At 41.9% G+C, this 23,292-nt stretch overlaps 1 protein-coding gene across 4 annotated transcripts in view; it reads right to left on the bottom strand.

The window, feature by feature from the left end:
- CTTNBP2NL (CTTNBP2 N-terminal like) overlaps window positions 1-23,292 on the bottom strand; it is a 98,240-nt gene that overhangs the window by 54,631 nt on the left and 20,317 nt on the right. The window contains exon 2 of one of the 4 annotated variants that reach the window (XM_073557292.1): window positions 12,307-12,455. The exons of 2 other annotated variants lie outside the window; for them this stretch is intronic. The gene's annotated coding sequence lies outside the window, so the exon portion shown is untranslated. The remainder of the gene's footprint in view (window positions 1-12,306; window positions 12,456-23,292) is intronic. One more of the 4 variants, XM_073557291.1, reaches the window with a different exon arrangement.

Here is a 23,292-nt window from a genome sequence, read left to right as displayed (position 1 = left end):
AATAGATATAGATATAGAGATAATAGATATATATAGAGATAGATAGATATAGATATAGAGAGAGATAGATACAGAGAAAAGATATAGAGATAAATAGATAGAGAAAGATAGATAGTTATAGAGATAGAGCGATAGATAGATATACAGAGAGATAGATATAGAGATAGATAGAGATATATAGATAGATAGCTATAGAGAGAGATATAGAGATAGATATAGAGAGAAATAGATATAGAGATAGATATAGAGATACATAGAGATAGATATATATAGATATAGAGATAGATATAGAGATAGAGCGATAGATAGCGAGAGATATAGATATAGAGATAGATAGATACAGAGAAAAGATATAGAGATAGATAACGGATAGATAAATAGATAGGTATAGAGATAGATATAGATATTAGATAGAGATATATATATATATAGATAAAGATAGATAGATATAGATGGTAGCTAGATAGATAATAAATATAGAGATAGATAGAGTAAGATAGATAGATAGATAGACATAATAGATAGATATAGAGATATATATATAGAAAGATATAGAGATAGATGTAGAGATAGAAAGATAGATATAAAGATAGAGCGATAGATAGATAGATATAGAAATAGATAGATATAGATAATAGATAGAGATAGAAAGATAGATATAAGAGAGATAGAGAGAGAGATATATATAGAGATAGATAGAGAGAGCGAGAGAGATATAAAAAACAAAACAAAACACAATACTCACCTCTCCTCCTCGCTCCCACGCTGATCCCGGCTTCAGTGTCAGGAGCTGCCCCCTCTGCCAGACACACAGCGGGTGCGTGATGTAGTGACGTCATCGCGCACTGGCTGTGAGCCAGGAGTAGAGAGGACTGAGGGCGGCGCCGGCCCTGATTTACAGCTGTAGTCTGCAGAGCGGCTTACTGGGCTGGGGGCGGGGCCTCTGGGGGTGGAGACCTGAAATGATATTCACTGCTTCGCAGTGAATATTCATTTCTCTTTAGCAGCGGGGACAGGGGCTCCTGCCTCCTGACACCCGCTGCTGCTCCGCTGGCAGGGGCCCCCATAGCAGCTGCATGGTGTGCGACACACCACTGGCTGGGGGCCCCTGGAGCAGCGGGGACCCTAGGCAACTGCTGGCCCTGTATGCCAGCAGGTGCCAGGGCCCACCAGATGCCAGGGCCCACCGGAGAATCCACCGGTTCTCCGGTGGGCCAGTCCGACGCTGACTACACGTATCGGAGCCACTGACGTGTGAAACTGGCCTAACACGGTACAAAGATATATATCTTTCCTGACCCTTTGCTCAGACACTCCTTTTTAATTCACATGCTGCCCATTTCCTTGTGATCCTCCTTGAGATGGTTCTACTCCTTCACTGGAGTCCAGCTGTGTTTAATTAAACTGTTAGGACTTGATTTTTAAAGGCACACAACTGTGTATATAAGACCTCACAGCTCACAGTGCACGTCAGAACAAATGAGAATCATGAGGTCAAAAGGAACTGGCCAAGGAGCTCAGAGACAGACTTGTAGCAAGGCACAGATCTGGCCAAGGTTACAAAATAATTTCTACAGTACTCAAGGTTCCTAAGGGCACAGTGGCCTCCATAATCCTTAAATGGAAGAAGTTTGGGACCACCAGAAGTCTTTCTAGACCTGGCCGTCCAGCCGAACTGAGCAATCATGGGAGAAGAGCCATGGTGAGAGAGGTTAAAAAGAAGCCCAAGATCACTGTGGCTGAGCTCCACAGATGAATTAGGGAGATGGGAGAAAGTTCCACAAAGGCAACTATCACTGCAGCCATCCACCAGTCAGGCCTTTATGACAGAGTGGCCTGACCGAAGCCTCTCCTCAGTGCAAGATATATGAAAGTCTGCATAGAGTGAAGATTTTTGGCACTCAACTCGTTGCAAAGATGAAAAATTTTTATTTGCAGCCACAAATATAGATGTTTCGGCTGTATCAAATAGCCTTCATCAGTAAACAAGACTGCTCCTATCTCTATAATTTTGTGGACATTATATTGTATGACCAATAGTAAATTAGGTGCTATTGGAGGTGATACCATCCACCATGTAAGAACTGGTATATAAACCTGTAGATTTCAATGAGAAGGGGTAGTAGAGAAATATTCCAAACGAGGTCATATACAGGATTATTAGATCTGTGACTTTGAAAAGCTCCAAAGGTTGCACCACCAGAAGTTGGCATAAAAATCCTATGGCTATACCTGAAGGGAATTGTCCCAAAGGGGATTACTTGTGGGATTGTTAAATCCTGTGACTCATAGAAAACCCCAATTTCACGCTGTAAGAACAGCAGCTGGCTGTAGTTTCAAATGTCTTGTTGGTGGGTGGCAGCAGGACCTGTGTGAACACGGCATCCACCGCTGGTGCCAGCGGTGGATGCCGTGTTCACACAGGTCCTGCTGCCACCCACCAACAAGACATTTGAAACTACAGCCAGCTGCTGTTCTTACAGCGTGAAATTGGGGTTTTCTATGAGTCACAGGATTTAACAATCCCACAAGTAATCCCCTTTGGGACAATTCCCTTCAGGCATAGCCATAGGATTTTTATGCCAACTTCTGGTTGGTGCAACCTTTGGAGCTTTTCAAAGTCACAGATCTAATAATCCTGTATATGACCTCGTTTGGAATATTTCTCTACTACCCCTTCTCATTGAAATCTACAGGTTTATATACCAGTTCTTACATGGTGGATGGTATCACCTCCAATAGCACCTAATTTACTATTGGTCATACAATATAATGTCCACAAAATTATAGAGATAGGAGCAGTCTTGTTTACTGATGAAGGCTATTTGATACAGCCGAAATGTCTATATTTGTGACTGCAAATAAAAATTCTTCATCTTTGCAACGAGTTGAGTGCCAAAAATTTTTTGATTATTCTATACTGGTGTGGGAACCTTCTTTGGTGCACCGACACAGCTGTGCCACGTTATACTATTGAATGCATAGAGTGAAGGACTCCCAGACTACGAGAAATAAGATTCTCTGTTCTGATGAGATGAAGACAGAATTATCACCTAAGCGGTATGTGTGAAGAAAACCAGGCACTGCTCATCACCTGCCCAATACAATCCCAACAGTGAAACATGGTGGTGGCAGCATCATGCTACAGGGGTGTTTTTCAGCTGCAGGGAAAGGAAGACTGGTTGCAATTGGAGGAAACATGAATGCTACCAAGTACAGAGATATCCTGAATGAAAACCTCTTCCAGAGTGCTCTGGACCTCAGACTTGGCCATAGGTTCACCTTCCAATAAGACAATGACCCTAAGCACACAGCTAAAGTAACAGAGGAGTGGCTTCAGAACAACTCTGTGACCATTCTTGACTGGCCCAGCCAGAGCCCTGACCTAAACCCAATTGAGCATCTCTGGCGAGACCTAAAAATGACTGTCCACCAATGTTCACCATCCAATCTGACAGAACTGGAGAGGATCTGCAAGGAAGAATGGCAGAGGATCCACAAATCCAGGTGTGAAAAACTTGTTGCATCATTCCCAGGACTCATGGCTGTACTAGCTCAAAAGGGTGCTTATACTCAATACTGAGTAAAGGGTCTGAATACTTATGACCATGTTATATTTCAGTTATTCTTTTAATAAATTTACAAAAATTTCTACATTTCTGTTTTTTTTTTCAGTCAAGATGGGGTGCAGAGTGTATATTAATGAGAAAAAAGTGAACTTTTTTGAAATTACCAAATGGCTGCAACTAAACAAATAGAGAAAAATTTAAAGGGGTCTGAATACTTTCCGTAGCCACTGTACATATCCACAGAATAAAACTGACATGCTGTGGACTAAAGATCTACACCACAGGTCAATTTCAGCTGCAGGGTTTGTTTTGTTTTTTGCTATGCAATATGCCCCATATTCGCCAAATACAAACCCAGACAGAATATCTGCAGTATATGTGCCCCATGTAAACATAACCCGAAAAATACAGAAGCAATAATGAGGCTCCACTACATAGAAAGCACAGCGATAATTACACATTTTTTATTCATCTTATATAAGTGCTATTTTCTCTTAGAGTAGGTTTTCACCCACATAAAAACCTTCAATAACTGTCATCTTCTCGAGGTAGAGGAGGTAGGAGTGCACAGTTCTTAAGAGCACAAAGAAAGCAAGTCGAAATGGTATCACTTCGGTAATAGCGTCTCTGAGTGAGAGTCACTTTGATTCCAATACAGCTGGATCCTATGGAAGGCTCGATGCACCACCACTCTCCAACCCGTAGACCACGGGCTGCTGTAGACTCACGGCCTACAAGACGTTAATCTTGTAGAAAACTTGGCACTCAGGTAAATGTTGTAAGCAGATTATTTTTGGATTGCCTGAACACAAAATTAAGACGTTTCGGTTCTACAATAACCTTCATCAGTCAGACAGATTGCAGTGTGCACAGAGTTACAGGCAGAATGCTTACAACATTTACCTGAGTGCCAAGTATTCTACAATATTTACATGGGATAGGATGCTACTTGGGCATCATCCACAGGAGTGCCGTAATTACCAATTTTGATCATACAAAATGTTAATGTCCTGGCATTAGTACTTATGGGGGGTCATTTATTTTGGAGTCATTATCTGGTTAAAGGGAGTTTTATTACTGGGTTAAACCTGCTTTGCCCTGGGCACTGACACCAGACTACGCGCCACTGACTATCATACAACATGTTTGTAAGTCCCATCTATATTTTTTGCAAATAGCCTTTCCTCGTCATAAAGGTCATGCACTTCTCTTACAGACTAAAGTTGCTACATAAAAAGTGCCCATATGATGAGGTCATGTGTTTGGAAGCTTCTGTTTTTTTGGCAACATGTGTGTTAAAGAAACACCTGTGGATGTATTTTAATGCACACCTGAAACACACTGCTTCTTTGTGTAGCATAATGGGAAAGTCTAAAGAAATCAGCAAAGATATCAGGAAGAGAATTGTGGAGTTGCACAAGTCTGGCTCATCCTTGGGTAACATTTTAAAATACCTGAAGGTGCGTTGTTCATCTGTACAAACAATTATACGCAAGTACAAACAAGATGGGAATGTCCAGCCATCATACCGCTCAGGAAGAAGACGGGTTCTGAGTCCCAGAAATGAACGTACTTTGGTCTGACATGTGCATATCAACCCAAGGACAAAAACAAAAGATCTTGTGAAAGATGATGGTTGGAAGCTGGTAAGAAAGTGTCAACATCCACAGTGAAACGAGTACTGTATCAACATGGGCTGAAAGGCCACTCTGCATGAGATCATGTATATTTTGCACATAGCCTTTCCTCGTCTGACAGATTAAAGTTGCTACATAAAAGCCTGCCCATATCCTCTGCCGTAATATTTTTGAATGCCTATCAAAAAGCATTTAAAAAAAAAATAAGATCTGTTACCCATTAGGTAGTGAACGTGTTTTTATAAACTGCTGCTCTATAAACTAGATTAGATATTTCCTCCTGCTTTATTATACTGCCATTGTGGATTTCATGTTAGTAGATTCCTTTGAGCAAACACTATTACTACAATTCTCTTACAACAGCCATAACGTACGTCTCCTATAACAATAACTGGGGGGGGAACTTAAAATGACGGATTAAGATATGGGCTACAGGGCTACTTTTTATAGCGCTACTTATGCAGTCCACCTACTTGCAGACCACTCAATGTATTCTTTTGGACTGCAGCTTTAGCTAAATGGATAAAAATGAAATCAGTAGTGCTGCAAAAAGTTGCAGCGTAAACCAGTCTATCATGCTCCTGGCATGGTTTTCTTGCGTGTATACTGTATACCGGAGGCGGACATTCTCCGAGAGTACACTGCTCACTTGCAGGCATTCAGGAGAAAATATCATCATGTAATTTGTTTGGGTGTGAGCCATTGTAATATACAAAAGGTGGAATCTGTGAGATCAAAGCTCGGCTCCATTATAGTCATTTACTACCAAATTGCCTTGTCAATTTGTGTGATCTAATGTATATGGCAAAGCTCAGTAATAAGACTAAAGGGTGGCTGAACCCGGGCGAGCATGCTTGTGACATAGGTGAAAAGAGAACGGCTGTACAGACCACCATCGAATTTATACCGGCACTTTAGAGCTAGGGTCTTTAACAACATACTATTATGTCATGGTAAGTAGGTTATTCCTGACGATTGACATTAAAGTACCTGGTGACCAAGGAGGGCTCAGCAGTAACCAACAACCCATTTGCGCAATTGCAATAAAGCTACTAAACCTTTCCATTTTTTTACAAAAAAATATTTTGTTAATGTAGGTTCACACTGAGTTTTAAAGCTGACTTGTATTAAAGTCCACATCAAAAACTGCTTCAAATACTCTTTAATATGGACTATGAAGCAGATCAGCTTCATAATCTATTTATCGTACCATAAAGAAACTATCGCATAGTAGAAAATGTAAAAAAGTGTTCCCTATCCAGTGCAGTTACTACATGGGGGGGGATCCTTCACATGGAAGCTGTATGAATATCAAAAATGGATGATTTACATCCCGGGATAAATTAGCTTATAAACTCCTGGATACATTAAAGGCCATCATTGTTGATTAATGTCTAGACTGATGAGTCCTCGGATTAACCACATCCACAGAAATTATTTGGCTAATTTAGAAAAGGTAATCATCATGAATGTAGATATCTGGAATCCATACAAACCACACTAAAATGGCATAGGCACAATGACAATGCAACACAAATGAAAAAGGAACCCAAAATTTGAACCTTGAACCACAAATAAAGAAAAATATGGGCATCACTAGATGGACTTCAGAAGTTTCATATGTGAAAAAAATGGACTGATTGTCATCAGTTTTGGATCAGATATTCAGCAGTGGTGAGTGCATCCGTGTTTACCGTCAGTGATTCATCAGATTCTTCTACCCAATACAATGATGGCATCAGTGCGCAGTCTGGGACTTTCACAACCCTATACACTCGCATGGGTGATTTTTATCTGTAACTCGGATGAAGGTTTTTGTTTTTTTTTTCCTTTGGTGGATACAGGATCTGCCAAACACGAACATGTAGACAGCAACGTATGCTATATATGTGCACACGTCGAGTATTTGGAAGGAGAAAGTTCTGTACCATTTCTACATGCCCTTGGTATTTCTTGGCATGAAAACCGCAGCAGACAAAACGCAAGTTTTTGTTCAGCGAAGATGGCTATTAGTAACTTATAACGCTAGTTGACAGAGGGAAAAAAAAAAAGCTTATATAAAAGAGAGATCGATAGATAGCTATGGGACAGCCAGATATCAGGCAAATATATAATCCCACAACCCCAAAACACACTAGTGCCTTGTGGGTTTAGCTAATTGTACATGTATTAACCGATTAAATAAAGAAAAACATTTTTATAACCAGCAAATGTAAAGTAGACACCTGAGAGCCGATATCAGGCTGGGAAGGTCCCCGATTATTGGCCTCTTCCCAGCCTAAAAATACAAGCCCGCAGCAGCGCCACATGTGCAGCATCACATGCTCCAATTCTGGTGCTTCACCTTCGCTCTTCCCGATTGCCCAGGTGCGTTGGCAATCTGGGTAATGGGGCTTGGTGTGATGTCAGTTGTAATCCACAAACCCCAGTATAAATAAAAAAGGAAGCATGATGAGATCCATTAGCATAAAAATTCACTTTTATTAATGAATAAAAAACAAAATACATGAATAAAAAAGCAGAGTGCCTCACCAAGGAGACAGCCCAGACTTCCAATAGATGACAATCTAGAATTATGAAAATATAAGTAACCGAGATAGGGACTATACCGTTTTCAAAACAAATGAGGTCACCCAATAGAGAAATGTACTTATCAGTACAAATAATTGAATAAAGTGCCTAGTGCTTAGCAAATTTGAATGTCCTGAATCAATGTATTCCTATCATGCTCTGAAGCAGGGGTCCCCAACCTTTAGCTCGGGAGCCACATGTGGCTCGCGGTCCCATAAATTGTGGCTCTCGGCTGTCTGCCAGCATGGTGCATTAGTTCCAGGTCTAACAAACAGGTATGAAGAGAACATCACAAAATTCACCATTTTGAGAGTAGCCCTGCACAGAAGAGCAGATCTGGATGCAGTTTACCGGTCTTAGGGGTTTAGAGATGTTTTATGTATGGTACGCTAGAGGATGACACTACATGTTAGAGGAGGTGCTCAAAGCTGGTTGTGACAGTGTTGGGAGTCCTTGATGGGAGAATACTGAATGGGGGTATTGTGGGAACCCCTGGATCTCAATGTACTGCTTTGGAGTGATTTTTGTGGAAAAGCTTTGGTTATCATTATACCTGTAATGGGGGCTTGAGATGACAATACTTTGAAGAGGGTGGGAGCTGGATGTGGCTCGTAACCCTCACTCAGTGCTGATGTGGCTCTCAAGGTCAGAAAGGTTGGGGACCACTGTTCTAAAGATTTTCCCTTGAAAGGGAGGATATAAGTAGTTAGTAAATACGAAATTCACAATGCATATCATTAGATCATAGTAACAGGTCTAAGTATAGCGTATAAGGTAATAGCAAATAGTAAGGAGGGAAACAAATGGCCGAAGACCATAGAAAAGATGTTGGCAAAGTAAAGGAAACGGATTCACCTTGGAGAGTCTGGAGTAGCGTATCCGCACGTATCCTCACCCCAAATGTATTTTGTTTCTTTAATCATTAATAAAAGTTAATTTTATGCTAATGGATCTCTTCATTCCCCCTTGTTTATTTATACTGGGGTTAATGGATTACATATTGATGTGAAGTGCCATTGCCTGATAGTGTTTGGAGACCTTTTTGATAAATTGATGTCAGCTGTGTAGTGTTTAAAAACACAGCCAGCTTCCAGTCCTAGTGTTAGCAATGGAGAGGCGTTCATCAGACCGCCCCCATTAATAAATCAGTAATAAAAAAAATCCTACACGGGTCCACCATAATCCAGTGAACGGAAACCTGAAATCATCATACACACAAAACACGGAAATAAAACCAAAACCAAGACACTTTCCCTCATTCACCACTGTTTTTCTTTTTTATTTATTTATTTATTTTTTTTTTAAAATTTCCCACGCAGGTCCGATGTAGTCCACCAACTCTGATGTACAAAGCTTTGGAGCCTCGCTCTTTTGCTCCATAAGCTTTTTGCAAACGGCCACTTTCGGGACCCGGCGACTCTGAAGAGCGGTGACGTCAGTGACACCAACACTCATCAGAGGCGCCAGGTCTCACACAGCAAAGCGTGACTCGGAAGAGGAGGTTATAAGGCCGGGATCACACATGTGAGAAACTCGGAGGAGTCTCGAATGTTAATACCCAGCACTCGGGAGCGGAGCGTGCGACTATGAATTGCTATGCGGCCGCACGGTCCGATCCGAGTGCCGGGTATTAACATGCGAGACTCGTCTGAGTTTCTCGCATGTGTGATCCCGGCCTAACACACACATGCTCACACAAAATGGTGGAGCATTCTTTGGAGCAAAAACATTACAAAAACTTAGCAAATCTGCAATCATTTTTATACCTGTGCTTTTATAACATTTGTGACTGACTTCATTGTAGTCAATGGGTGAAAAAAACGCTGCAAAAATGTTGAAAGTATTGACGTGCTGCAGATTAGAATCTGCACCAAATCAGCAAGTCACAAATAAGCAGCGTGTGACACTTCAGGACTCTCATTCACTTCGCTGGTATGAGGAATCCGTACAGCTTTTCTGACAAATCTGCTCATCAAAAATGCAACGTGTGCACACAGCCTAATGAACGCCCTCCCCTTAGTGAATACAAGGGGGGGTCGTATGATAACGCGGCTCCCATATTAATTTGATGGTGTTCAGTTGGTTTGTTAAGCTCTGGTTTACAAAGAGTTAGTGTTTCAGTAAGCTGTGATATTTCATGAGCAGGTTCCCTGTTGTCAGGCAGATTTGGCTTCCCGCTCTTTTTTTGAACATGCTTTGATTGGCTGACAGAGTATGAGCAGGAAGAACTTGTTATATAATCAGCTGTGTGAGACAGTTACCTCAGTTTACCTCAAGAAGATTTCAAGATCCCTCCCACCCTGTTAACCCCTTAATGAACCCTGCATGAACCCTTAACAAAATCTAAAGGGAGCGGAAACCTAAAGGAGCAAGCGGTACTTATAGAAGTTTCTTGAACTAGAATGGTTAGAAACTGGAATTTTTAGTACCCCCGTTATACCACTGTGCATACCATAAGCAGGAGTGGGAGTGACATCCAAGCAAGCGAACTCGGTTCTCTATGGCGCTTCCATAGAAATGAATGAAGAGAGCCTTGTTCTCAAACTGAATGCGAGTCCCAGAAGCCTAACACACTGCGCTAACAAATTTTTGGCATATCTAGCAAATATGCTCTAAAATTTGATTTGATGGTTACCTTTAGGTTTAAAAGCAAAAGGTTATTAAAATTAGGAGCCTGGGACTGCGTAGCGGCGACACGAGAAGACACATGATGCCGTTAGTTGGGGCCAAGAATGGTGTCTAAAATATGAATGGGAGAATTCAGTCTTCATACACCATGTGAACCATCTAGGACGTTAAGCACTTGTACAAAGTGATTGAACACAGGTTTCACAATGTTCAATTGAAACCACTTAATGGGAACTTGCATTGCGAAAAGTCATCAATGAAAAAGCTCTACCATTTTGCAGCTGCAGAGTGTCTGGTTGCTTTACTCGACACATACTGTAACATGGCGGTAGGCCCCCCATTCACTAGATGGGGGCTCAAAGTCTAATCTTTTGGCTGATAAGGAAGACTTGAATGATGTTTAAATGTATAGACGGCACTTTCCTATACAGAGGGCTACTGTAAAGAAACCTATAACAAGCAGCATAAGTTGATTTACAATGAGTCCCTGTGGTGGACAGATGCCCATCGGGATCATACCTCCTGAGTGTATACGTCAGACAATGGGCACAGATGTCGTGTGGGCCGAGCCCAAGTGCTTTTACCTAGCAGAGTGCTCTGCAAAATTCTCTAAGTTCTATGTGACTGTAGAGTTGGGAATCCTCACATTGCGAGCACTGCATGCTGTGAAGATTCTCCGATGCCAGAGAGGGTGGTCATGTGACTGCAAGTAAGCGATTTGCATACTGTTGGCCACATGCCAACTAGACTCTGTCCCACCTAGATGGGCGTGGCTCTAGCTTAATGCAAGTGTATTGAGCGAGGTGGCGCCCATCTAGTCGGCATGTGACTGCATGAATGCAAATCACATACTTGCCGTCATGCCTCGGCCGTTCCTGGCATAGGCACAGAAGTATCCTCATTAAACGGAGAGCACATGATGTGAGGATTCACAAGTCTACAGACACGTAGGCTACAAGTCTGTAGTCGAGCTAAAGGCGGAATACCACTTTAATGATCCTGGCACCGGTGTGGCCATTAGGGCACAGACAGATGGCTATAGCTCTCATGTGAGGATGACATCGCAGTGCATGGACTGCGTGATGTATTTCTATGCAGCTGTCACGCTCAGGGCAGGAGAGCACACAGTCAGTCCAAGGATTGCGATGCAATCCTCCCACGAGAAATGCGTCTGTCTGCTCCCTTTCATCAACAAGTAGAGATTTTAAAAACTTTAAAGAATTGACATCAGACATATATTATACAAGTTTATATGTGTTATGGCAGAACTCATTTGCCGAGGTGGATATCCAGCTGTCACTGTCCCTACACACCCCTTGTCCCTGGAGTCCCTGAACAGTCAGCGATAGGATGCAACACTATGAAGCCATCCTGGGTATTTTCATGACACTTGAGAATAAGATAAAATCTGATTAAAGAACAAAAAACCTGCTATATGACACAAAGCTGAAAATACGGTAGGTTTCCTTCATTTCCTCTGGAAAATATTAAACCGCAGTATTTAATACAAGTATATACATGTAGCTTCTAGGTGATCACTCAGCGAGCTCCTGGTCTGCGCTTCCTCTTTAGCACTTGCCGCAAGCACACAGGACACCAAGATCTATTGTAAATGGAGTCTACAGCCCGAGGCTACAGAATTAATGCGGCTACATTCCTGACCCCGTGAGAGGTTTAATGTTTAATCAGTTACAACTGTTGTCTCAAAGGCACAAAAAAAAAGGTAAATTACCGTAAGCCATGTACTCAAGTGCATGGGCTAAAGCACAATACAGGACACAATGTACATCCACAACAGTCCTAAATACAGAGAAGATGTAGGATTACAGCCCCTAGGGTATAGTGTTAATGGGTAGTCATATGGGTAACAGAATTAGCTGCATGCAGAATAGACTCATTACCCATTCACACCATCCACCACCTGAGTCCGGGTTAGGAGAGTCCTCCAGCTTTTCTTCCTCCCCTTTTCCGCGTATTCCCAGGGAAGAGTCGTATACACTCGGCAGACACAATGGAGCAGCACAGTGGCTTTCACTCTGTTAGAGGACGTCTGCATGACAAGTGAGAAAGTGGCATATAATTAAAGCCATAACCAGATTCTGCCTTGGAAATTAATTTTCTGGTCAGAAACATAATAATCTTGTGTGTACAACAACCACAAATATGAACTCGCTGCTTTGTCTCTTTATACAGAACAGATCTGATAGATTTTCTAATGGATCCTGAAGAATCGACTTCGGTGGGATGTCAGGTTTACAGCTTATGTCATGGGCAAAGCTTCAATTTATCCTTGCTCCAGGGTATTTTGGTCCCTTTTATTAGTGCTGAATTCCAAGTTCATGGTATGGGTATGTATCCCAAGACTTGTTTTATACTGCATTTATGGTGCGTGCCTAACACTCTGTCCAAGGCTCAATCTAAATCCCATTTTTCAGGGAAATTGCAGCTTGCAATATGTAAAAATTAAAAAAAATACGAATCAAAAGACAAATAAGAATTTTTATCATTTGTCATAGTACATTGAGGGTTGAAATGTGGCTCCATATACTTGCAATGTGGCAGTACCATAATTTTTGGCCGTATGACATGCACAGTCTTGCCCCAGTCTCAAAGTAAATATTTTATCACATTTTTGTATTTTTGTAGTATAATATGAGAACAGCAGGTTGTAAAGTCAGAGAGCCTGATTCCAGTGTGTTTAATCAGGAGATTGTCACTCCAGGACTAGGAGTTTTGTGCCTCGTAATCAACTGCTCTGTGTAACCACACCCACAACACTGATTGGTAGATTTCTTACAGAGTTACTAGAAATCTGCCAATCAGTGGTGTGTGGGGGCGGGTTATACAGAGCTCAGCATTCTGAGAACTGGTAGATCTGCAGCAGAGAAAACAATTTTATCAAAAGGACAAGCAGCAGCCCAGAAAGTGACACATTGCTGAAGTCAAGGCTACTGTCCCTACACTATGCTGCTCTCAGATTATATAGCAAAAACATGGTTACAGATACCATTTAAGCTGCACATTACACTTACGTGGTTGACTGAAAGCTTGTTCGACTAACAGCCATCTCACTTGTGTATATACTGTAGGTGAACGCTCGACAAGGAGTAGCGTTCATATGTTCTCTAAGGGGAGAGCAAAGAAAAAGCCCCCATACATAATAAACAAAAGTCAGCAGAACCTGCCGATTTTCTATCTAAGGGCAGGTGCAGATGACTTGCATGGCCGAGTACGATCTAAATATCGGATCAAATTCAGACATGCAGCAATTTTTTCCTAGGACAAATTGTGTCCGAGGGCAAAACATCGGACATATGCACACCTCACAGGCTAACTCTGATCTGGGTGCGATCTGATGTTTTGTTGAATTGCTAATATGACTGTTTGCACTTGTCCTAATGTGAATAGTGGCATCTGACTGTCCCGTAACGGGGGAGAGAAGGAACCAGTCATTGGAATTTGAACAGCTGACTCGTGTTTGGCAGCAAAATAAGCCGCAACTCTTGTAGGTAGAGAAGAGGAATGCTCGACCCCTGTCAATTTGTACCCCAGCTATCTAATGTGTATGGCCAAGTAAAAGGCCCATTTAGATCAACTAAAAATTGTGAATGTGAACATCCACTGGGGATTCCATTCCATGAGGAAAGGGATGGAGGAAGAAAGCAGTATATTTGTTTCGAAAGCACTTCCACTTAGTATTTAGGGCTATTAAAGAGAGTATTACAAATGTGATAAAGAGCTCCTAATTACTACCATCTAAGGGTTAATACAGAAGACAGGTTCCCTTTAATGCACACCTAATGATGCTACAATTCTGGCTGCCTTGTCTAAACCTGCCATTAAGTGACTGACTGCCGATGAACTTGAATATACGGTAGTCGAAATTCACCTTTAGCCATTAAAGACTTACCTGGAAAACAAAAGGAATGCTAAAGCAGGGGGGTCTATGTGCAGGTGCCGGGCAGGTTTATCACGCTATTATCCAGCAGATTAACAGCGTTTTTTCATGTGACAGGTTCGCTTTAAGATATATTGCTGATCACAGAGGATTTGATCGCAGGGACACCTGGCAATCTCAAGATCAGTGCGCTGAAATCCCAAGAACGGCTGGGAAATGCAGAAGCATCTCGAACGGAGCGGGGGAGAGCAACCTCGACCTCCGCTCAACATCATTGTATCACTGGCAAAAACAACATGAAAAACACTGTGAAACTAGCAAAAATATCTACCAACAGAGAAACTACAATTGCAGCCATTTCCAACTCTCAAAAGTCCCGTTTCCTCAATATGTGCATGGTAATAGACCCCACGCAACCGGAACCATGTAATGTTAGTATATTACAGGAAGGATGTACAAGGTGGAAGTATAGTAAAAGCAAATCTAAAGTTATTACAAATCTCAATAACTATTGCCATGGAGATACAAACTGGAAATTACTGATCCAGGTTCTGTACGTCAGTGACAGCCACCCTGATCTTGGCTTCAGTTCAAGCTCGGAGTTTCACTTCAGCAAGAACAAGGCTTGCATCACTCCGAACTTTACCAGTACATCAGCTCTGCCAGCCGTCCACACCTCCACCCACCCACAGAGCTGTGATTCATGAGGGGAGAGAAGTAGAAAACACCTGGCCTGCCAGAAAGACAAGATATGTAGAAGCCTGCAGAAATTCCAGTCAGGGGTTGTCCATTTTAAACTATGGCTTTTTGTCAGAGGGATCTTCCCTCCGCAGGTTGATCACACTATGGCCCTTTCCTTGGGAACCCAGGAAACCAGAGGCAAGTGCGCAACTTCAGTTTCATATTCAGGGCTGTGGAGTCGGGAAAGTCTGGGAAATTGAGTTGGAGGTTTGTCTTCACCAACGCCACAGGCCTGAGCAAAACGATCGATCCCTGGCTGAAATTATATATAAAGCTTTTAAAAAGAGGACTACCAGGTCACAAGTGTCCAGTACTGCTTTTGTTTTATCCCCTCTGAGCCCCAGAACATTTTTTTTTTAATCTAACATATTGTTCCTTTTTATTTCGTGCCCCAATAAATGGATTTTTTTCGTCTTTACCAATCTACTGTTGCTCACACTGTAATATAGAGCAGCCTAAAGCAACTCCACAGAGGATACTTTGTGCCACGTCCCTTTCATAAACACTATAAAAAATTAAAACTAAATAAAAAATATATACCTCTGGTACTGTACATCGGACATTAAAAAAAAAAATGTGGAATACTCAGGGGAGCAGCAGGAATAAAAACTTCTGACCTGATGACAGATCATTCTAAAAATGATCGTTCTCAGCATAAATAGGATAATGTACTGCCGACAACAATGACTGCCTATTTTCTCAGGAGGATCACATTATTGATTATTCCGTGTGTATGGGAGAGTGGACAGTAGGTTATTAAATGAGCGCCAACTGGCTTGCATGCAGTGGATTGGTGGTGGTTTAATAGACGTGGAAGGCCTGTGTAAATGAACCCTATGAGAATCTTTTGAGCCATGCTCAAGTTTTTATTATAGTCATAGATACAAAGGATTAAAAAAAAAAAAAAAAAGACATAGGTCCATCAAGTTCAACCTTTCTCCACCATTACAGAATGCTGTAGATAAGCCCTGATGGCGGTGCCGGCAGCTGAATGGGGTGACAGATCCCCTTTAACTCCATACATTCTGTTCAGCTTCTTAATCATTTAAATGATTTCTCTCCCTAGCTCTGTGGCCAAGAAGTGACGTCCTTGCACTATCCGGATTCATCCAAAAATGGCAGCTTCATTTCCTGCTTCTGTCTATATATAGCTTAAGATATTCCATACTGATTGTGTTATGATTGGGTCACCGAGAAGGAAAACAAAACCAAGCTAAGTCACAAAAAACAAGAGAGGTTGGTAACTACGCGGATTGCAGACCCCTGATCCTAACCACACAACTAACAGCAGCCGTGGAGCGTACCTACGATGATTCTAGACGCCTCGTCACAGCCGGAGGACTAAATAAGCCTAAAGCAAGAAAAGGGGAAATCTAAACTGCCCCAGAGCAGACCCCAAAGGAGTAGACAGCCCCCACACATGTATTGACGGTGAAACAAGATGAAAGTACAAACACAGGTAGGAAAATAGGCTGAGCAAACGATGGGGCCCACATTAACTAGAAAGGACAGGAAAGGAAAGATACTGTCTGCAATCACGCCAAAAAACCCTGCAAAAAATGTCCAACACTTCTGATAGCAAAAAAACCCTGAAGTCACTAGACTTCACCCACTATATCAGCACTCTGGCATATTCTGAGAACAGAGCAAAAAGAGGCCAATCTAATAAGGGACAAAAAGCAAACTGGCACATACAGTAACATAAAAGTGGAAATTCAGCACAGCTCCAGCCAGGGCTGGCTGACCACACAAAACTGGATAGACAAAACCAAATCAAATGTGAACATTAGCAGAGAAAACTTAGCTTGAGAAGACAGGAACTGAGCTGGAAACCAAGACCTCAGGAGGCAGGAAAAAATCACCAGAATGGGAATAGGGAGTCAGCTGTCTTAAATCCAGTCTGAGACTCCAGATGTTCAATCGTTGTCCTAATTATCTGGTGGCAGGTCTCTGTTAATTAGATCAGCTTCATTACCTCCTGCCACCACCAGAGGGTACCCGGAAAGAGAACTCACAACTCCTCTGTCAGCACAAACAGTTCCCAAACCAGAGGCAGACCAGAAAATGAGTTGACAACAGATTGGCTGTGTTATATCATGTGATGGGAATACCCGCCAAGTACAGATTTTATCAGCCTCTGGCTTATGTAATCTTTTGCAATGTGAAAAATGGTGGCACCAGCAAAGCAAATTGCAAGATGCTTAAATTCATAGAGTTCAGAAAATTCATAAAAATGTCATCTATGACTGCTATGATGAACAGTGATCTAGTCACTCAACACCTACATTAACCTCATCTTGCCACGGACAATTTTTATTTTTTGTGCTTTTGTTACTACCTCCTCTTCATCTAGAACTTGACTTGAACTTTCAAATCATATCAGCCACTTTACCATATAAAATACTGAAAAATGGGGTGAAATGGTGAAAAGAACCCATGCCTTTCTGCCCCTTTTTTCAGTTTAATTTTTTATTGCATCCATTATGCAAGATAAGCTGTATTTTTACTGGTAGCATTTTTGGGTGCATACAACTATTTTAATTCAGTGACAGGGGAGCAGAAATGACCTAGAAAGGGCTTTTCTCAGATGCAACATAAACAGAGTCTCAGTCATAAGATTCTATGTCCAAGTAGAGAAGAGGTCGCACTCAACGAACTGGTGGATTAATGGCTTGATTTATTGTTACATGTTACACATGTCAGGCATGATGACCCGTCGAAGCGCTTGGATAGCGGGAAACGATGGTTGTCAGCTCCCTCTGCACTCCTGATGTCACTCCCCCGGCCTGACATGTGTAACATGTAACAATAAATCAAGCCATTAATTCACCAGTTCGTTGAGTGCGACCTCTTCTCTACTTGTACAGAGTTTTGTGGATTCTCAGGTCTAGCACCCGAAGCTGCCAGTGATCAGTGCCCCGAATGCCGCACACCATCTGAGGATACACAGTAACAGCAGTGCCGTCCGCGTTTTTTCTTTCATTTCATGCTCATTCATAAGATTGCCCTATACATATCATTTCACACATTTTTTCACGTTGGACAATGTCGCATAGTATGAAAGAAAAGCAATTATTCAATAACTTGCTGTATTTACTGTTACAGATAGATAACGCTCCACATCCGGTAGATCCGTAACCAACCTCAACAGAAGCAGCACAGGCCAGTGTAGGGAAAGCCGGCAGGTCACTCTGCGTAAAGCCACTTGAATAATGGGATTTGCAGGCTCCATCTACACAGCATTCTCTCAATGGGAAGCTCATGACCCAGTGGTACCTTTCCAATTACATAATGCCATTCTAGGACTACAAATTGCACATTTTAAAACTGCTTATTTCAATCCCAGCACAGCTCGTGAATGCTGGTTACACGTAATCATGTTCTGACAAACTACTATACGTTGGTTAGAGCAACATAAAGACTCAAAATCAAACTTAAGAAATATATATTATAGTTACCATGGTCACACTTTGATAATGGTCACTTGCAACTTGTACACTAGTAGCAAATTATCGAAGATGCGTCAAAATTTTCTACAATTATTTTCGTTGCCATGTGGCCATTATCTTAAACAGAACAGTGGCTCAGTGGTTAGCACTGTTTTCTTGCTGCACTGGTGGAGGCTCTATCTTCTCCCTTTTCGCAGTGGTTTTCAGCTTGATACTCCAGGTTTCTCCCATTCTCCAAAACCGTTCGCCTAGGTAAGGCTATGTTCACACTTATATGTCAGTGGGGACAGGATATGTTGGTGCTAGTTGGTAACCCGCAAGATAAATAGACATGCTGCGGTCTGGTAAGACACACCGCATGTCCGGATACACAGGGCCACCGGTTGCGGCCCTGCACGCATAGTGGAGATGGGATTTCATAAAATCCCATCCACTATACTGTAACATCTGGACGCTGCGGCTGTACACAGCGTTCAATCTGCAGCAATTCCTGATGTAATCCGGCCCGTGGAAACTTACCCTGAATGTCCAAAGCGCCGGTAATCCGGCGCATGCAAACATACCCTTATAGGACATTTCATAACGTTCCCAAATTATTATGAAAAAATACTCAGCACATGCTGCATTGTAATACTGTACCCAATTTATTATATATTTTAGGAGTCCAAGTCGGTCCATTCTATACCGATTCCCATCAAAATGGACACTGACTCCATGACTCCGGCTCCACAGCCCTGATAATACATATAATACTTATATCATGTTTTTAGGGGCACATTTTGAAACGTTTGCCAAAATAACGCTTCAGAACAATTACCTTTTTAACAATCTTCAAACAAAGCATGGCCCCCAGGAAATACCTCAGTCCCACACTAGACAGCTCCCTTTCAACTCTGAAAGCAAAAGTGCCCAAAAGATAATGGCAGATAATCATATGGTGCTTTACCTCTCCACTGAATAGGAACTGAAGCGCTTTATGTACTGATCACCTCGCCAGCGGCCGCCATGCAACGAACAGTGAAATAACTGTGTATACAGCAACTCAGAACATCCTGGAAATCTGATGGCTATGGCTTTGGGCGCGAGAAATAACTCATGGAAACGCTGCAAACATGGCTTTCTGCATGATCAAAGACCTGATCACCCAAAGACAAATGAGTAATGATGGATTTTTACCAGCTAATTCACGCACTACACTTAATGCAGCTATACGGGTCCAGAATCGCGCTTAGGCTGGCACATAAACCATATCATATCGTTACGTCAAGTTCAAAAGACGGTATACGGTATTTGATCCGTATGCTGTCAGTGTGAAAAAAAGTTGAATAACGTTGGTCCGTCATTATTTTCACGGACAGCACTTGGACCAAAAATAGGGTCATGTGAACGTAGCTTAATGCTGTGTCCCATATATTAAGCCCATAAACCTACTACTAGGCGACTACTATCAGTCATCTGGCTACTATTGGTGATCATCATTCGCCACTATTGTATCATTTATACACATCTTTGCCCTCATCACAGATGGGTCCAGGAGCTGCCTGCTATTTCATACATTATTCTGGTCTGTAAAATGGACTATAATAATGTATTCAGATTTTTGCCTTTGGTTGGGGGTGGAAAAATTGCTTGAGTATGTTAGCACAAGGTTATACATTGGACAGTGTGTTGTCCTTTGCGTATAACCAGCAGCAAATCTCGACGAAAATACGTCCTTAAGCATAACGTAATATCAAAGGAAATGTGAAACCACCATCAGTCCTTGCCACTACCCAATATTTCAGATTGACATGTAAGGGGCTGCAATAAAGCCCAGACAAGTTTTATTTTTAATTTTGCTGATAAACCTGAACAGAGAGCCAAGGCATGCATAATTTTCATGACCTCTCCTCTTAGGATTTTCTGCTATGTGAAATTAAATACTGAAGATACCCAAGAATGTATAAGATCTCTTTAGGAGAGGCTCTGAAGTGCACATAAGAAGGTGTCAGTCCTCCTGTAGAGAGTGCTTAACACTTTGGCACTTGCTGTGGACAGGCCAACTCACATCCAGAAAACCTTAATATAAATAATCCACTTAACCCCAAGTTATGAGTACTGCATGGTGGATAAGTATTCGTCTGTATTTCTCAGCACTGAGCATTACAAGAAATGGGCAACATTGAGGACTGTAGACACAGTGGTTGCCCAAAGTGCAGCAGATGAAAGACACATCATGTTAACTTTCTTCTAAATTGGAAGATGTTCAGCAGTGCCATCAAGTCAGAATGGGCAGCAACCAGAGGGACCCAGCTACACCCATCTACAGTTCAGAGAAGTCTGATCAGAAATACAGGCAGATACTTATCTTTCATGTAGTACCATCAGGGAGACATCCAATTGACTCTGCATAAGGAAAATGAGCCGAAACATACTACCAATATCATTATAAACCAACACGAGCATAAAGAAAAACAAGGAGGTCCGGAAGTTATGATAACGCCCCCCGCAAAGCCTTGATTTCATCATCAAATCTGTTTGGAATTACATGAAGTAATAAACAATATTTTCTCCACCCACAAATCTGATATTGATGACCTATCATAAGTAGACATGAGCGAATATCTTCGGCTCCCTCCTTATTTGGCAAGCTATAGAGCTTACCGAACAAGCTGCCGCGGGAACCCGGATACATGGATCACTCCTGCTTATCAGCTGTTCAGCGCCGCAGCTGCATGTGTCACGGTTGTGTCACAACACATGCATGGAGAGCCTGTTTGTTGGGCTCGTTCGATAAGCGCTATAGCTTGCCTAATAAGGAGGGAGCCAAAGATATTTGGCCATGTCTACTCATAAGTATTGATTTATCACACTAGATGCTCAAAAAAAAAAAAACAACACTAGGCAGCCCTGCTTAATCCCATAGAAAATAAACACACTATAAATATATGTTGAGGCAACAATTGCCGACAGTTGATGTGACACTGCTGTAAAGTGTTCGCTTCAGCCATTGAGTATTCCATGATCAGTTACAGCCTTTACCATTTAGTCTGAGTGGACCTTCACTCGGATGGAATATTGATGAGCTGCAGTTAATCAGTTAGCCGCTGATTGGCTGCAGTGGTCATGTGACAATGTCACATGACCTGCTAGAAAAAGCAGCACTGACCTCACTGGAACGACTCCATTAGTAGCCATTCAAACCCATTTGTGTCAACTTCTGTGCATGTTATCCCTGTGCAAAATCACCAGGGTATGTGAACTTTTGATCCGGGTCATTTGGATGTTTTGGGTTGTCATTATGATCTAAAAAGAGAAACCACAGTAGTTTGACAATAAATGGCTTTACCCAACCACTAACCATGAGTGGAGAAAAGGTGTTGGTGTTATCATTCATATTCTCTGAAAAAAGGCCAAGAAAGCAAAAATTCTGCCTGGGTATGTAAACTTTTGAGCACAACTGTATGCTTTAATCCAATGTCTGAGTCATGTGTCTATATAGCATCACAAAGTAATGGGATAGAAGGATAACGCTCACAAGAGAACTAAACACAGTTATTGTCTATCGAGTACATTATGGATTTCTCAACTTCCATCATGTAATTTCTAGTAAACCGGGAAGTAATGATGAGAGGTCCTATTCATTCTCCGTACACATAATGGAAACTTCAGTCCTACGACTCTGGGTCAGAGAGGAATTCAAGGAAAATAAACAAGCGAAGCTCCATTCATGACTAAATATAGCTCTGTGCCATAAGGATTCAATCAAATGTCCATAATTGCCTGGAAATTGGCTGAAAAAGCCATCTTTTATAAGGACAATGGCTACATTACGACCAGCATGGAGTTATGAGAAACCAAAGAGCAAGTATCACAGGATACTGGAGATTCTTAATGGAATCATGGGGCAGCTCTTTAAGAGTCCCATGTGGCTTACAAAAAGGGAAATGAGTACATCAGCAAGCTCAGCCAACAAACTAACGTGTATGGGGGCCTCCCGACTTTCTCCAGACAGATGAAGAAGTGCGGTTTCTGATCCTTTTGTTCTCTCATAGAAATCATAGGAGATCTCAGAAGAGTGAGTGCTCATATATGGAGAAGTCGGAAACAGATAGCAGTCAACTAAACAATCGGCAAAACCGTCATTCAGTCAACAACCATCCATTATGTATGGGGCCCCTTAGGCTACGTTACCAAGAAAGCTATTCGGGCTGTGTGCCGTCTGTGGTCACATCAAAGTGCATAGGACCAAATGTAGCCTAAGGGCTTGTCATCAGGGAAACACTCACTATTTTGGTCCATTTTACAGGCCAGAATAACGCATGTAAAGGACCCAGTAATTTCCCTCATGTGAAATTAGAGAACGTGGAAGTTCTTATGCTTTCTCTACACAAAATTGAAAGAGAAAGAAGGTAGAATTTTACACATCTTTGAATAATAAAGAAAGGTATAAAGAGTCCTGATTGTTTATAGGGACATGTTGCGACCCTAGAGCAGCTGTGACTTTGACCCCACAGTCAGCAGAAATCCAACTGTGTTGGATTTGTGTGCGTCTCTAATCATCATCACTACTTGCGATAGTGGTAGTGATGCTACTTACATTTTAATTATCCTATCAAGTCAGAAAGCTGATCTGTAATATTAACAGGGATAGCTGGTTGAAAGTAATTAATTCTTTATCACTATATAAATGAAAACTTCTGCTTTACTGTCCTGGTGGAATGTGAAGGCAGCGGCCCAGAAGCGGCCACAGATTGGCAGCAGCCGTCATGTGACATTGCATATGTCTGGGGATTGGTGGAGACACCGAAGCCAGGACA

Source organism: Dendrobates tinctorius, unplaced genomic scaffold, assembly GCF_039654945.1.
Source record: "Dendrobates tinctorius isolate UK_male_01 unplaced genomic scaffold, ASM3965494v1 ptg000246l, whole genome shotgun sequence".
NCBI classification, from domain to species: Eukaryota; Metazoa; Chordata; class Amphibia; order Anura; family Dendrobatidae; genus Dendrobates; species Dendrobates tinctorius.
The sequence above is the reverse complement of the archived record's forward strand: the minus strand, read 5'-3'. Positions and strand labels throughout refer to the sequence as shown.